Genomic DNA, 9,165 nt, shown 5'->3' with positions numbered 1-9,165 from the left:
AGAAAGAAAGAAAAAAAGAAAGAAAGAGAAAGAAAGAAAAAAAGATGCTTTGATAAATGTATATAACTTTTGTCATTTATACCTCAATAAAGCTGGGGAAAAAAACCCATACCCCTTGGAAGGTCCCAAGGCCCTCTAAGATGCTCTCCTGTGTCAGCTCCCTCCGTGATCCAACTTCCTTGGTGGCTACAACTCTTTAAGACCTCTGATCCCCCATGACCCGTGATGCCCTTGGTGACCTGCGCCTGGGCTCTACAGGATGTGCCTTCCTCAGAGGAGCCCCGAGTGTCCTCGCCTCCCGGCCTCTGCACAGGCAGCTCTTCCCCAGCCTCCTATTCAGTCTCCCAAGCTCCTGTGGGGGCATCGCATCCCTGACACACCCACAATGCGGTGGGGGGGGTGCCCTTTCTCTGCATTCCCACCACCCCAGGGCCAGTAGAGCACGTGTCCCACTGTGCCATCAACAGCTCCCCCTCCGGCATCCCGACAGTGCTCAGTGAAGTCAGGAGGGCACATAACATGCGCTCTGCATGGCAGTTCCTGACTGCCCATGTCTGGAGTTTCAAGCACTTGTTAGAGTGACAGAAACCACCTCCATCTCATCAGGGACCAGGAAAGGAAGGAAAGGAGGTGAAGTCCCCTTGGAAGTCAGGTGGCAGCAGAAAACCCAGACCTGTGCTTGCAGGAGTGGCAGAAACATCCTGGCCCATGTCCTGGCCATTCTGACAGTAGCGGGAACACTGGGCCCTGTGGACCATCTACACGTGTAGCCACAGGCTTCCCTAATGCTTTCTTCCTTGAAAGTCTCATTTGTGTTTCTCTTTTCATGTTCAGTGGAGCCAAGGACCTCACTACAGAGAAAGTGACCCAGAACTGAATGTGGCAAGACCTCCGGATCCATTTTGCATCTGTCAGCACTCAGGAGATAAAAACAGACACATGTTGGGCCAGGCGCAGTGGCTCACGCCTGTAGTCCCAGCACTCTGGGAGGCCAAGGCGGGTGGATCACCTGAGGTCAGGAGTTTGAGACCAGCCTGGTCAACATGGTGAAATCCCGTCTCTACTAAAAATACAAAAAATTAGCCGGGCGTGGTGGTACGTGCCTGTAATTCCAGCTACTCAAGAGGCTGAGGCAAGAGAATTGCTTGAACCTGGGAGGTGGAGGTTGCAGTGAGTCAAGATCGTGCCATTGCACTCCAGCTTAGGCAATGAGAGAAAAAACAAAAAACAACAGACACATGTGATGCCGGCAGCCCTGACCCCTGGCTGTCCTGGGCTTTCCGTCAAGAGCAGGCCCCAAAATGAAGGTCACTCAGGAAAATGAGATCTTCTGTGGCTTTTCAAAAGCAATCCCCAGGGGGATGTAATCAGGAAAATCCAGACTGTGGGAAACTGTGATAGGAAGAAATGGGATGGAAGGGAAGCCTAGGAATGGAAAGTGACTTGACGTGTAGGTTAAATGGCAGGGACAGGAGTAAGACTGGCAGTTGCCAGAGGCTGATTGCCAGGCAGAGGAGAATGATTGCAAAGAGAGAGGAGAAGAACATTTCGGAGTGACAAAATGTTCTAGATCTTGATTGTGATGTTGATTACAGAATTGCACACGTCTGTCAAGACTCATGAAATTGTGCACTTAAAAAGGAAAATTTTGGCCCAGCGCCGTGGCTCATGCCTGTGATCCTAGCACTTTGGGAGGCTGAGGCAGGAGGACCACTTGAACTCAGATGTTCGAGACCACCCTGGGCAATATAGTGAGACCTTGTCTCTACTAAAATTAAAAAGAAAAATTAGCCGAGTGTGATGGCACATGCCTGTAGTCCCAGCTACTCAGGAGGCTGAAACAAAAAGATCCCCTTGAGCCTGGGAGGTAGAGGCTGTAGTGAGCCCTGATTATACCACTGCACTCCGGCCTGGGTGACAGACACCCTGTCTCAAAAACAGGGGGGAGGGGGGCATTGTACTGTATGTAAATTATATCTTAATATAGCTGACCTCTTCCAATAGAAGATTTATTAATCAACTGCAGTGTACGGATCTTGTTTAGATCCTGAATTTTAAAAACTGTTAAAAAAAAATAAAACACTGATCAATCAGGGAACTATGAATAAATGTTGCCTGGGTACCTAATGATGCAAAAGAATTACTGTTGACTTTCAAACTCTGAGGATGGCATTCTATTATGTTCAGAAAGGAGAATCCTTGAGTTTTACTTTTTTATTTTTTGAGATAGTGTCAGTGTCTCACTCTTCACCCAGGCTGGAGTGCAGTGGCACAAACATGGCTCACTGCACCCTCAACCTCCTGGGCCCAAGTGATCCTCCCACCTCAGCCTTCTAAGTAACTGGGACCACCAGCATGTGCCACCACACTTGGCTAATGTTTGTGTTTTCTGTAGAGATGGGGTCTTGCTATGTTGTCCAGGCTGATCTCGAACACCTGTCTTCAAGGGATCCTCCTGTCTCGGCTTCCCAAAGTGCTGGGATTACAGGCGTGAGCCACCGTGCCTGGCGAGTCCTTGAATTTTAGAGGACTGAAATATTTCCAGATGAGATATGACATCTGGGGATGGCATTAAAATAATCCAGGACTGGTGGGGCAAGGGGCGGATGGCCAGCGGAAAGAAACAGGATTGGCCAGGAGTGGGTAGTTATGAAAACTGGGGCATGGGTCCACTCTCCTGCGCTCTACACTCCGGGGTGTGGAATGTTCCATAAGACGCTTTCTTTCTCTTTAATGCACTCTCGCATTTCAGGAGCAAAGCAGAGGTGCAGAGGGAGCTGCAGAACATCTCAGGGCCAGTGGGGGCAACAAGAGCACAGCAGCCTGAGCTGGCCGGAGGGTCAGGCAGCATGAATGCAGTGCATAGGCCCCAAGCAGAAGGGGGGCGCTGCTCAGCTGCCCCACAGCTGGTGGGCATCACCATCACGGGTGGGTCCAGTGTGACCAGATCCTCTTTTTTTTTTTTTTTTAAAAAAAGCTATAAGCCTGAGTTTTTGATATCGCCATACTTTTTTTTTAGTCTTACTCTGTCACCCAGGCTAGAGGGCAGTGGTGTGATCTCAGCTCACTGCAACCTCCGCCTCCTAGCTTCAAGCAATTCTCCCACCTCGGCCTCCCGAGAAGCTAGGATTACAGGCGCGCACCACCATGCCTGGCTAATTTTTCTATTTTTTGTAGAGACGGGGTTTCACCATGTTGGTCAGGCTGGTCTCGAACTTCTGACCTCAGGTGATTTGCCAACCTTGGCCTCCCAAAGTGTGCGTGAACCACTGCACGGGGCCTGATGTTGCTACACTTTTTAATGTTCTAATTAAAATATTTTTTAAAAATACTGTGTGAGCCAAACCCAGCCTGGAGACCACGGGTTTCCCTAGAGGCACCCACACATACAGATTCAGCCTCTGTTAATTCAACAGCCACTCTCTGAGAAGCTTCCCTCCGACAGGCAGCCCTGCACTAATGGGACGTTCTCTGCTCCACGGGAGGCTAAAATACAAAGTCCATCACTGAGGGGGTGTGCTGCCGGGCACGGAGAGCCCATGGGAGCCCTGGATCCTATGGGACTTCAGAACCTACATAGTGCATGATCCCAGCACTTTGCGGGACTGAGGCAGGAGGACTGCCCAGTCAGGGCAATAGATCAAGACCCTGTCTTTAGAAAAAAAAAAAAAAAAGCCAGGCATGGTGGCATGTGCCTGTCATCCCAGCTACTCAGGAGGCTGAGCATTCCCTGGGGCTCCCTGAGGGCAAGAGCTGCCCTGTGTGAAATACTCTGTCCAGAAGTGCAACCTGAGTGAGTGGGAGTGGACGTGAAACAGTCATTCATTATTATTTCTTTTTTTTTAGACAGGGTCTTGCTCTGTCGCCTAGGCTGGAGTGCAGTGGCGCAATCTCAGCACACTGCAGCCTTGGCTTTCCAGGCTCAGGTGATCCTCCCACCTCAGCCTCCCGAGTAACTGGGACTACAAGAGTACGCTACCATGCCTGGCTAATGTTTGTATTTTTTTGCAGAGACAGGGTTTCGTTATGTTGCCAGGCTGATCTCGAACTCCTGGGCTCAAAGCGATCCACTGGCCTCGGCCTTCTAAAGTGTGGGGATTACAGGTGAGAGCCACCACACCCGGCAGAAAGGGCCATTTATTAGCATTACTATTATGATTATTATTAAAAAGAACCTGCTGCTCATAACCATGCCTCTCTAACAAGTCTTTAATTGCTATTGCAAAAGTCCAAAAGACCTCCCCTAGAAGGATAAAACAATGTTTATGGAATGGAAGGCTCAATACTGTAGGATGTCAACTCTTCCCATATTAATTTACAGATTCAATCCAATTCCATCAAAAAATCCCACCAGGTTTTTTAAAAAAAATGTGTTTGGCCTGGTGCAGTAGCTCACACCTGTAATCCCAGCATTTTGGGAGGCCAAGGCAGGTGGATCACTTGAGGTCAGGAGTTTGAGACCAACCTGGCCAACATGGCAAAACCCCGTCTCTACTAAAAATACAAAAATTAGCTGGGCATCATGGTGGGCGCTTGTAATCCCAGCTACTTGGGAGGCTGAGGCAGGAGAATCGCTTGAGCACTGGAGGTGGAGGCTGTGGTGAACCAATATTGTGCCATTGCACTCCAGCCTGGGTAACAGGGCGAGACCCTGTCTCTAAAACAAAATAAATAAATACCAATTCTAGAAGCTGCTAGAAATCATGGTGAGAATTCCTGATATAGTCCTGGGCCACATACCTTCCCCACACTAAGCCCTATGACTCCCCACAGCTCTGTGCTAAAAGGTAGAGGCTGGAAGGACTTTGGAGCAGAGGGCCCGAGATAGGAAGGGCAAAGAAATCACCTGTGCTCACTGAAATACAGGTAGCCAGGGACATTGATGTGGGATTTAAAGGAGGAGGTCTAGCCCTGAGGCCCAGCTGTTATCAGCTAGGTGACCTTTCTGAGCCTTAGTTTTCTCCTATTTTTTATAGAGACAGGGTCTTGCTATGTTGCCAAAGCACGTCTACAACTCCTTGGCTTAAGCAATCCTCCTGCCTTGACCTCCCAAAGAGCTGGGATCACAAGCGTGAACCACTACACCCAAGCTCCTACTTTGTAAAATAATATCTACAGGTTGAACGTCCGTAATCTAAAAATCTGAAATCTCAAAAACTTTTTGAGCACCAACATGATCTTCAAAGGGAAGAATCATTGGAGCATTTCAGATTTTCAGATTAGAAATGCTCAGCCTGTGAGTAGAATACAAACATCTAAAGTCCAATATCCAAAACACTTCTGGCCCCAAGCACTTCAGACAAGGAATACTCTCCTCATAGGTAAATTAATACCATCGTTTTTTTTTTGTTGTTGTTTATTGTAGAGATGGGGGTCTTCCTATGTTGCTCAGGCTGGTCTTGAACTCTTGGCTCAAGTGATGTTTATGCCTCAGCCTCCCAAAGCACTGGGATTACAGGTGTGAGCCACCATGCCAGGCCTATTAACATTATCTTGGGAGACTGAAAGCAGCATAGCAAAGTGGAGAAAATATGGCTTGTGGAGTTTGCAGACTTCATTCAAAAGCCAACTCTGCTGCTACTTAGAAGTTAGGTGGCCTTGAGCAAACTCCTCAATCCCTGGTGCCTCGGTTTCTTCATCTGCAAAATGGGCTGTTAATGTCTTCATGGAAGGGCTCTTGTAAGACTGGAGATGGTATTAATAAAAATAATGACACACGGCCAGGAGTGGTGGCTCACACCTGTAATCCCAGCACTTTGGGAGGCTAAGGCAGGTGGATTGCTTGAGCCCAGGAGCTTCAGGCCAGCCTGGGCAACATGATGAGACTCCTATTTGTACCAAAAATACAAAAATTAGCCAAGCGTGGTGAGGCGCGCCTGTTGTCCCAGCTACTTGGGAGGCCAAAGTGGGAGGATCTCTTGAGCCTAGGAGGCAGAGATTGCAGTGAGCCGAGATCATGCCAGCATATTCCAGCCTGAATGACAGAGTGAGACCCTGCCTCAAAAAATAAAAATAATAAATAATAATCCATAACATCTGAGAGCCTACTACGCAGCAGGAACTGGGCAAAGAGCTCTATGATGGAGGAACTCAGCTTTCACAGCATTATGAGGTCAGTACTATTACTACCTCCAGTTTACAGCTGGGGACGAAGACTTGGAAAGACTGTTACCTGGCCAATGTCACATGGCTAATGTGGCAAAGTCAGGACTCAACCTTAGCCACCCAACTTCAGGGTCCAGAATTTAGCCCTGGTACTAGAAATATTTCTCTCGTACAGTGTCCAGGTAAAACCCCTGGCCACAGCGTATGCAGCGTGATTTAATGAGGGAAGAGAAAAGACTCTGGACAGGGCAGTCCTCCATACACATACGGTTAGAAGATCATGATTAGGTGGAGAGAATAGAGTTTCAGCATCCTGGCAAAGAGAAACAGTGAGAATCAACAAAATGTAAGTGCTTTGGGATCCCACAACTCCAGCAGTCTACATATTTTATTTCAAGTTCATCTTGTAAGGCCAGAGAGGTGACGGTGAGAACACATGAGCTAAGAGAAAAACGCTGCCTCCCTTGGTGGCAGCTCCCCACGATCCCAGGACCCACCCACATCCTCACTCAGGGTGGAGCGGTTTTACAGATAAGGGCCAGTTCAGAAGCTGGCTCCTGGACCCTGGTCCCTTTATCTTGCGTACTATGCTTTTTTATCAAAAGTACTATCCCACACCAGGAATGCCAGCCCCAGACGGGATGGGCTGGATGCCAGCTGATCTGCCCTTCCTATCTCGGGCCCTCTGCTCCAAAGTCCTTCCAGCCTCTACCTTTAAGAACCTGCCCAACACCCCTCCTGCAGGACATGGTCTGAGCCTCGCACCAGAGGGAATTCCTTGTCTTGGAGAGCTGGCGGATCCTGTATCTCCAGCCTGGCCCTGCAACATCCCAGCCACCTGGCCCTGGGCACATCCCATAACGTCTCTGAGAGGAGAAATGAGGCAATCCACGCTGCCTAATGCATGGCACTGTTGCAAGGAGGTCCTGATTAGACAATGTAGGTTAAAGCAGTTCACAAAGAATTTCTAAAAAGAACAGTGGCCAGGCGTGGTGGCTCACACCTGTAATCCCAGCACTTTGGGAGGCCAAGGCAAGTGGCTCACTTGAGGTCAGGAGTTCGAGACCAGCCTGGACAACATGGTGAAACCCCATCTTTACTAAAAATACAAAAATTAGCCAGGCATGGTGGTGGATGCCTGTAGTCCCAGCTACTCATGAGGCTGAGGCACGAGAATATTCGCCTGAACCCAGGAGGCAGAGGTTGCAGTGAGCTGAGATTGTGCCACTGCACTCCAGCCTGGGTAACAAGAGTGAAAGTCTGCCTCAAAAAAAAAAAAAAAGTATGTTGCAACACTCTCATTTTCCAGCTGCTTTAATGTAAGTGCCAGCTCTGTGGTCCTTATCACACCCATCACAGTGCCTGGCACAAAACACAATCAAGGCTAACACCACACAGCTCCTATCCCCCAGGGGCAGTGCTGGCGAGTTTATCAACTCTTCCTCATTCATTACAAAAGCCCCACAAGATTGGGACTACTGCCTCCATTTAGCAGATGAGGAAACTGCGGCGGAAAGAGGTTAAGGCGGAAAGAGGTTAAGGTCTCTCGCAGGGTTCACCCAGCACTAGAGCATAAGCCTGATGAAGACAGCATTCATGTGTTTTCTTCATGGCCCCGGCCACAAACCTTAAGACAGTGTCTGGGAAACTGTAGGTAGGGCCTCAGGAAATATTTGTTCAGTGAGTCAATGATGGAGATAAGATTGAACCCAGTTGTTTTTTTTAAGAAGGAATCTCGCTCTGTCTCCCAGGCTGGAGTGGGAGACAATCTTCACTCCGCCTCCTGGGTTCAAGTGATTCTCCTGCCTCAGCCTCCCTAGTAGCTGGGATTACAGGCGTGCACCACACCCTACTAGCTTTTGTATTTTCAATAGAGACGGAGTTTCGCCATGTTGGCCAGGCTGGTCTCAAACTCCTGACCTCAAGTGATTCACCCACCTTGGCCTCCCACAGTGCTGGAATTACAGGCGTGAGCTACTGTGCCTGGCCCTGAACCCAGTTTTTAAAAATGTAAAGCTAATTCCCTGGCCATGGTACAAGAACTGTGTTGCATGAATATCTGCTTTCATGTGTGAAGGCTGTACCTGTGACCATGCTTGGAAGAGGGCATCAGGACTTGATGTGGACTGCATGCTTTACCGCGCTCAGCCCTGGAGAATGACTTTTCCATGTCACTTGTTCTCGCCAAGACAGCCACAGCCTTGGACTGGAACTGACGTGACAGACAGCCCCCACGGGTGTCAGCACCAGCCCAGGGTGGTCCCGGGGTACAAGCTACGGCTGCAGCTGGGACTGGGTCCCCTGCAGACAGAGAGAATCAACGGGGTTGTGGTCTGAGAACGGCTCCCAAGCCTGCCCCTTGCCAAATCTAGGGAGTCTCTGAAGGCAGCAGGCCTGTGCCCCTGGAGCTCCCTCAGCACAGACCTGACTTGGCAAGGTTCCCACTCAAACCTGGCTTTGGGCATCTGGAGTCTGCGATTGAGCTGACAGTAACCTCAAGAAAGTGATTCTGGCTGCAGGACCCTCAAGTCTGGAGAATGACATTTCCATGTGGCTTATGGAAATCAATCTTGGAGAGACAGGGATGAAGTCACTTAGGCAGACCTTCTGTATCATTTTGTACATACATGTACATACCAGCTGTACTGTTATTTCATGTTTTTCTTTTAACTAGTCCATCTTTTTCACTTATTCTTAAAAGGAAGCTTCATGAAAGGTTTAAAAGAGCAAAAAAATAAGGCCTGTCCAAAGATTTTGTGCCCATTAGCACACAACCTTCCAGGTGGCCACAGCCTTAGAAGACTTTAAAATGCCAGTTCTAGGTTGGGTACACTGGCTCATGCCTGTAATCCCAGCACTTTGGGAGGTCAGGAATTCGAGACCAGCCTGACCAACATGGAGAAACACCCTCTCTACTAAAAATACAAAATTAGCCGGGCATGTTGGCGCATGTCTGTAATCCCAGCTACTTGGGAGGCTGAGGCAGGAGAATCGCTTGAACCCCAGAGGCAGAGGTTGCGGTGAGCTGAGATGGCGCCATTGCACTCCAGCCTGAGTAAC

The 9,165-nt window shown here is 49.1% G+C and overlaps 1 protein-coding gene across 7 annotated transcripts in view; it reads right to left on the bottom strand.

Annotated features, from left to right (window-relative positions):
- The window catches only part of LOC108307919 (NADPH--cytochrome P450 reductase), a 103,078-nt gene that overhangs the window by 20,345 nt on the left and 73,568 nt on the right, over nt 1-9,165 (bottom strand). The window lies entirely within an intron of this gene.

This window comes from Cebus imitator, unplaced genomic scaffold, assembly GCF_001604975.1.
Source record: "Cebus imitator isolate Cc_AM_T3 unplaced genomic scaffold, Cebus_imitator-1.0 Scaffold82, whole genome shotgun sequence".
In the NCBI taxonomy this organism is placed as follows: Eukaryota; Metazoa; Chordata; class Mammalia; order Primates; family Cebidae; genus Cebus; species Cebus imitator.
The sequence above is the reverse complement of the archived record's forward strand: the minus strand, read 5'-3'. Positions and strand labels throughout refer to the sequence as shown.